Consider the following 8,520-nt stretch of genomic DNA (forward strand, 5'->3'; position numbering starts at 1 on the left):
GGGGGAGGGGGTGGAATGTGTGTGCGGTGTTTGAGGCGTGTGCGTTTTGTCCATTTCAATGGCCTGCAAAGGCATAAAAGGCGCTTTTTATTGCAAAATATTTTCAAATGCAGCTGTTGCAAAAATATTTATTTGTATTTCCACATTGCCATGTAGTTTGTTAGAGACGCACTTGTGTGTGTGTGTGTGTGTGTGTGTGTGTGTGTGTGTGAGTGGGTGTGTGTGTGTGTGTGTGTGTGTGTGTGTGGGTGGGTGTACGTAAACGAGTGTGAGAGAAGTCAAACGCTATGTACATATATATTATTTGCCGATATTTTCTAGTTCTCACTCCCTCTCTTTGTGTGTATGTGTGTGTGCATTGAAGAGAGATAAATAAATCATTTGCAAATAAATAAAGCAGGCAAATAAAATGAAGTTTTCTATCCCTATACCTACATATATATATATATATATATAAACGTATGTACACATTAGGGTGGGTCAAAAAAAACCAAAAAACAAAAAAACAGCATTATAATCTACAAAGAAATCCAAGAAACTTTGTGTCTGAAACATTTTCTACCCTTCACTAAAAAAACATCAAGATTTATATTTTAGAATGCTCTTTTTTTAATTTGAAACGCCCTAATACACACTTGTAGATGATATAGGTCTACAACCTTCATTGTTTTCCAATGCTTGCTTTGATCTTTATGTAGTTTTGTATTTTGCATCAAGGACCATCAACATACAAAAGTCTAAAGTCTACAATATCTAGTAAAAAAAAACACGATTATAGTACTTTAGAACTCCTTTCTTTGAATACTTAAGGCTTTCGGGGATGAACGATTCAAGTAAGATAGTTCCTGTTCAATCCACAATTGTATGCAAGATCAATGAAAATTTCTCAAGTTCATTTGTTTGTAGTTAAGAATTCATCCACAAAATGTAATTTTGTAAATTTTCGAGATTTAAGATAATATTTCAAATGACTTTAAGGGATTTTAATAATAAATTTGATATAATTTCCCTTATTAAACATTGCCATTTGGAGAAACTTACTTAAGTCAAAATTACTTCAAGTGTCTTACGTAATATAGATTGAATGATACGGGGAGGTGGATGGGGCGGTAGGTTAGGGAGCGGGCATATGGCACAAAAATCGGCTGTAAAAAGGGCGACATAAATTGCGCATTAAAATCCAATAACAACAACAGTGATGAGTAGAAAATTAATTTACAAAACACACACACACACACACACACACATGCACTTGATGGGTTTATTGACGACGGACACTTTTATGGCTGACTAGAAATGTTTTTGCAGCAAAGTTCCCAGTTGGAGGGTTGCACACAACACAGAATGAAAGAGAGAGAGAGAGGGAGAGCAACTGCGAAAGAGGAAGAGAGTTATTAATTAAAAGCATACATTAAGGCCAACACTCTCTCGCTGTCTCTCACACACACACAAATCCAATTGCGTTTTATGTGCGGCCAAAACCCCATAAACCCCATTAAATCCCCCTAACAGCAAAAGCAACAGCAACAATAACAACAACAACAACAACATTGACCCGTTTTTAGATCGACTTCATCTTGACTTTTCTATGTAACTTTGTTGCTTACCCAAAAATCTGAGTACCATAAAACTATGCGGCTTATATGGATTTAGCGCCTCGTCTGTATGTATATATATATATATATACATATATATGTTTGTATGTATTCTATGTGGTGGTAAAACTATTAAGTCAACTTGAAAACTTGGCAATATTTCTACGATTTCGATTTAAGCATAATTATAATTAAAATTTTCCTTAATAACAAACACATAAAATGTTATAGCTTAAAAGGCAAGTCAAGGAGAGAGGAGAGAAGTGGCGGGGTATCCTTCTCCACCAATTGTGGTTTATTGTTGAAGTTGTTTCATACATCTGTTGGCTTAGTTTGCGGCTTAGATAGATGAAAATTAAATGAAATTATTAAAATGAGTTCAAAAATATATTTTAACAAATTGTTTGATATGAAAATCTAAACAAGATTAAGTACAAAAATTTCTTAGTAATTTACTGCACTTTAATGGGAATTGGCTTTAATGAAGAAAAATTTTTCAATGCATTGTTTTGTTCATTGTGTGGCAATTTATAACTTATAGTTATCCATCTATATATACATACTTTTGTATTTCAAGTCGAGGACTTAAGATAGTTTTGCTGGTGTTGTCATTAAAGAGTGTTGGAGCTTGTTAATAGGTATATATATAGTTGTCCGCTTAAAGACATATTCCGTAGGACATAAGATACATTAAGATCTTTGTACATATCTGTTAAGGTTTTGAGAGTCATGGAAACGCTGACAAATTTTGGATATTGGCTTTAATACGACGCAATGATGTTAAAAAGTCAACGAATTTTGCATATTTGGCATAATTTTTCTTCTAGTTTTTAATAATGATAACAAGTATTCGAATTTTACTAGCCAAATTGTGCCAAAAACTTCAAAAGTAACCACTCTGAACAGTTAATGCTGTAGCCCATTAAACCATACATGTTTATGAGATACAGAATGCACGATAAGATAAGAAAAATGTCTATTGCTCTGCGTTTTGTATATTGACATTTTGTTTATATTACCTCTCAAGAGTCTATTACTGAATTGAACAGAAGTAAAAGTTGAAAGAAAAGATCAATGCGTTTGTAGAAAGTTGTCAGCGCCACAACTAAAAATATATTTTGGAAGATAAACTGGGCTGCCTTTTGTGGACAAATCAATAAATATAGCATACTTTATTGGGCAAAAGTGCCAGGGTTACCTTTTTTAAGCCATTTTTAAGCCACGATAATAATTATTTCCCTTATTTTAGATTTTTTGAGGCAATTCCAAGTCATAGAACTGATCTCTTGTCATCTTCTTTTGCTGGATTGATTTTGTCCCCCTTTTGTTTTGTGAGTCTTCTCAAATCTCATTAGCTTGCATTGCAATCTAATGTAGAAAATTTTATTTAGAGGAAAATTACAATGTTTTGTTGTCAACCTTTTTGAATTATATTCTTGGCTCTCTCTCTGTCTTTATTGCTGTCCCTTTTCGTCTCCGTTTTGTAACTCGTTACTTTATCGCCTGCCTGGGATTGGGATGATGATGCATCATTAGGTTGACTAATTTTAATTACGCCAGTGCCTAAATTGCTGCCATCATTTTAATAATACGCCGTGTCGCTTGCTGCGTCCGTCTGTCTGTCACTTAGTCTGTTTGTCTAACTGTCTGTCAGTTGTAGTCGTTGTTGGCGTCGTCGCCATACTGTCCTGCCCGTCTGTCCGTCAATCTGTTTATACCCAGTCTCTCAGTTGGTGTTAACTTTTGCAACGGCAACGGCAACGGCAGCTGTTGCGATTGTGATGTTTGGCCTCATGCTCGTCCTCCTTTGCTTTGTCGACTTTTGGCCTCTGTGTCTGTGGTGTGATGTGGTGTGGTGTAGTGTGGACGTTGTGTGTGTGTGTGTGTGTGTGTGGGGGGCAGGTGGCAGGGTAGTAACTTCTGCACAAAGCCAACAAATTATGCACTTACACACACACACACACACACACACATAAAGTGTAACTGCGGCGCCATGCAGAAGGATGTGCTGGAGGCAGCACTTGACTTTTTTTTTTTTCGTTCGTCCTTTGAGAACGAAAGCCTTGCCTGAGTGTCTGGTGCCTTGTGCCTTGGTGCGCCTTGCGCCTTGTGTGACTGCCTGGCTGACATCTTCTTACTCCATTTGGGCGCGCTGTCGTGTTAATTTAGCGCGAAATATTTGACAAGATGACGGCAGAGGAGCTCCTTGCCATCTCACTGTCTCTCTCTCTCGCTCTCTCTTTCTGTTTCCTTGGCCTGGGTCGTTTGGGCATCCGCGAGACATGACGCTAGCATCGTCCTCGCCATCCTTGTCGTCGTCGTCGGAGTCGTAGTTGTCTGGCCCTGAACAATCCATTGCACATACTCACTTACTCACTTGCCTTATAAGTGCAACAGACACTGATATCGATTTATAAGATGTCACACACTCATGTCGATTCAATAGAAACAGCCATCAATTGGTTCTGATTGATGCAGTAGGCGCATTGTGCCCTTTTGCTAAGCTAATGCTTAAAACGTTTAATACTTATGCGAATTTATCGAAACTAACCAAAAATCGTTCATCGATAAAATAGATGATAATCAATAAATTTAATCGTTTAGTTGCTCAAGACACTTTGTCGTCCGATTATCAGTTCCAGATATCGACAATCGATTTTTGACACATTTAATACAGAAAAATCGACTAATCTACCAAACTTATCGAATTCCTGAATGCACAAATCGATTTAACGATACATATTGAGCATACCTTCGATACTGTGACTTAAAAAAGTAAGTCTTGTTTAGCATCAGGGATCGGTATGCCAAGTTCTATTAAGGATCAAAAAGGAAAATGCAAATCTCGAACGATCAAGAAGGCATCTCTGTAGATCCATAGAAAAAGGAGGCGAACACAAAGAAAAAACAAGTATCAAATTGCAAGCAATCGAAGTGGAGACACAGACAGACAGAGTCATTTATAAAATTTCCACCCGAACGTGTTAAATGGCGTCAATATTAAAAGTTCAAATATGACGCTGACGCTAATGATGATGCTGCTGCTGCTGCAAGGACGAAGGATACATAGACATGGAGCGGTAAAGGAATGAACAAACGTTGAAGCTATTATCGTTGTCGCAACATGACACACACACACACACAGAGAGAGAGAGACAGTCAGACACACACATATGCTTGGGTCCTTGGTACTGCTCATCATCATCGTTCTCGTTCTCTTGCTCGTGCTCGTCCTTGTCGTCATCGTCATCATCATCATCGTCATCATCATCATCATCATTGTCATCGTCATCTCCTTTTTGGCATTAGCAAGTGCTTGGCGCGGCAACTTCTAATGGCAGCATTATAAGCCCCGACTCCCTACCCGCCCCAACTCTAACTCTCCCTCTCTTTCTCGCTTCTATTTTCTCCCCTTCTCTGTCTCTCTTTCTCTTGTGCCAAAATGAAAATGAAACTGTTGCAAAATCCCATAAAACGGCCAAAAAGCTTTTGTAAATGACGCCAACAGCTGTCGATGGCTGGCTGGCTGGCAAAAGGCAGACAACATCGCTGTCGCCTCGTCCGCCCAATTTGCCAATAGAGCAGAGACCCCCACCCAATCCCTTAGCCCCTTCCCTCTGAATTCACAAGAGCAAATTCTACCACAACTCTCCTTCTGGTTTCTCCTTCCTTTTCTCTATGTGTGCGTTTTTGGCGCGTTTTAATAAAGCGACAATGACATTTTATGAATTTTCCACTTTGTTCAGCCCACAACCACACGACCAAACCCCATGACCCCCCCTCCCACCTCCTTCCCACCAATATCGCCACGCTCTGCTCTACTCCACTTCAATTCACTCCACTCTATTCCAAGTCTCTCCCCAGCCCGTCTCTCAGTTAGTTCCTTTTATTATTTGTTTGTTTGCCCCAGCATTTGGGTGCGGGCTATGAGAGGGTGTGTGTGTATGTGTTTGTGTCTGCCACAAAAGGCGTGTCTCAGATGTCTCTTTGATATCCGATTTCATTTATAATTAGCTGCAAAAAAGTTTACGGTTGCCCACATACCTTGAGTTGTGGTTGGGGTTTGGGTCAAGCAATTTAATGTCAACTTGACAACAAGGACCTCAAAGGTAAATTGCCTAATGAACAGTTGGAGTTGCTCCTGCTCTATGGTGCATGGTGCTCCTTTCCTGAAATGAAACTTGTTGCAATTAGAGAGTGAAAAATCATTTAATTGATTCCCAAAAAAAAAAGAGTCCATTTTGCATTTGAAAATGGCCAATGAAATTGATACACGACATTCATTGGCATTCATTCGATGCCTTAATGTGACAGAATTTGATAGAAATGCATTGTATGCTTGTCCCATGGACTGACTTTTCCATTTAATAACGTTTAAATCGATAAGCAAAAACTATCAAAAAACTATAGCTCAGGGAATTGTCAGTTATCGGGACCGAAACAACAATTAACAAAAGGCCAAAATGGGATTAGAATGGGTAGTAAAAGAAGAATTGACATTCTTTTGAAATATTCATGTGCATGTCAAGTGGAGCTGTGACCAAGAGAGTTAGAATGTTGCAAAATACTTGAAACAAATTTTAGGTGAACTAGAGTCGATTTAGGATCTATATTGCTCTAGATTTTGGTGAGGGAAATCGTTTTTGGGAGCGACTATTAGGATTTATTTTTGCTTGTCACTTTTCGGGGAGGCTGTATTTCGATAACTTGACAATTGATCGTTTTGCAACACTTAGTACTCATTGAACTTTCACATTAGGCATTGTCAAAACGAAAATAAAATTGAAAAGAAAGCAAAACTTCCAGTAGAACCAAACGGAACGGAACGTGAAAGGACGTGCAAGGAAAGGAAATGAACGAATTCGAAGAAGTGATCGGTATCCATCTTGATGCCAATGCAAATGTGGTATATGGCTACGACCGTAACCTGAAGCCCCTAAAGATCAAAGGAATGACAATTTTCAGGGGTTGTAGATGGTACAAAATGCAATGGCGCTATTCTGAGATGTTGGAAATGCTGCCTGGTCATATTGTGGAACAGAAATATCCTCAACTGGTTAAGGACTACAACGAGCAAGCGAAACACAATTAGCAAGAAGCCGACAACTGAAAACAAGAAGAAAACTGATGAAGTAAAATAAACCTTTTTGTTTATAACAAAACAACATTGTGTTTTATCTTTGTATCTTATAGTTTGTCTCTATTATTATTGTTATTATTATTTGTTTTTGCTCTATTGTATGTAGTTTTGTTTTTTCTTTGATTTTAATCAACGATTTTAAGCTGTAATTAAACAAACCAAAAATTGCATGACATATGAGTGTGTCAATCTCTTTCCCATACACACACACACACACACACACACACACACACACACAGGGGGAGGATGAACGGGTGAATGTATACAGACACATTTCCATATTTAATACCCCAAAGAATTTAACACATTTTAGTTCAAATTAAATATTTAATGTAACAACAAATTGATATTTGAATTATTAAAATACAAAATAATGCGTTGGCAGGTCCAAACACATTTGTATACTCATGTACATATGGCTATAAACATATATAATATGTATGTATATGTAAATATTCATCTGCTTTAGGGTTGATAGGAATTGTCAATATATTTCACAATTTGATTGAAACTAAGTGAATATTATAGTTTTGACCATTTTTGTGTTTAGCACTTGAGCACTTTTGAAACTTTGAACAATTCTTCATCATTTACAGGATACTTCATTTTCCAAAAACGGATCAGGAAATACCAAAATCTGGATATATGTATATATATCTATATATCCTTTGGAATTCTAGTTTCTCAACAAAGTCAAAAGTCCATAAAAATAAATGAGTATATAATACGAATTTGCCCATAACTTTGGGCAACCCTAATAGCCAGATGTGTGTATATTTATTTATATAAAAATATGGATATATGTATGTTTGATTTTAACAAACAAATTTGCACCTGACCTGCCGGCACTTGGCATTTTTGTTTTTATTTTGTTTTTTTTTTTTTTGCTATTTGCATAGCGGAAATATCAGCGACAAAGTTACCAAAATATTGAAAACAAATAAAATAAAATTTGCATAAATAAAATGCTGGTGTTTTTTTTTTTTATTATTATTGTTTTGTTGTTGCGCGTTTTAAATCCCCAAAGCACAACAACAAATTAACAACAAAAAGCCAAGCCAAATGCAAAAACCAATCAGAGAGTTGAATGAATTTGCCTCATGGTGAGTATTTTATGCTCTACCTTTTTATTACCATCAAATTATCGACTAAAACAATTGAGCTAGTTATCGTTCAAAAACTCACCTCGATCATTTGCCAAGCCCTTTGCTCTCTCACTTAGTTTTGTTCTCTTCTTTGAACTTTACTCGAAAGAAGTAAAAAGCAATAACAGAAAACGCACATTTTGTTCTCACTACTTTGATTGACTTTGCTCGCTCAAAAACAAAACAACGTAAACCGCTTTGCGCACTCACACATGCAAACGATCCCTTCAATAGGCGACCGCATTGACGTCGGCGTCGGCGTCAGCGGCGACTTTCACATGCTTCTTTTCTCACATAGAAAAAAATTAATTGATATTAAAAAGTAATTGCCAAACCTTTATAAACTTTAAAAAACACATTGCATTAACCTTTGTCCTTATTATTTGTAAGCCCTTTTCGGATATTTTATTAAAATAATACAAAATAAATAAAAAAATGTTAAACCACACCGCGCGTCAGAAAGAAAATGAAGACAGAAGAAAAAAAATAAATGAGCGCCAAACAGAGCTGTGTTAAGTCTAACAGAATGAGAGTAAGCTTTACATGTTAGAAGAGCGCGATCCTAACGGAATCCTTGTCTTAATGTTGCTAACATTAGAGATGAGCATTTAATCTGATCTAATTGTAGGTAAATTACACA

This window comes from Drosophila willistoni (genome assembly GCF_018902025.1).
Source record: "Drosophila willistoni isolate 14030-0811.24 chromosome XL unlocalized genomic scaffold, UCI_dwil_1.1 Seg142, whole genome shotgun sequence".
Lineage (NCBI taxonomy): Eukaryota > Metazoa > Arthropoda > Insecta > Diptera > Drosophilidae > Drosophila > Drosophila willistoni.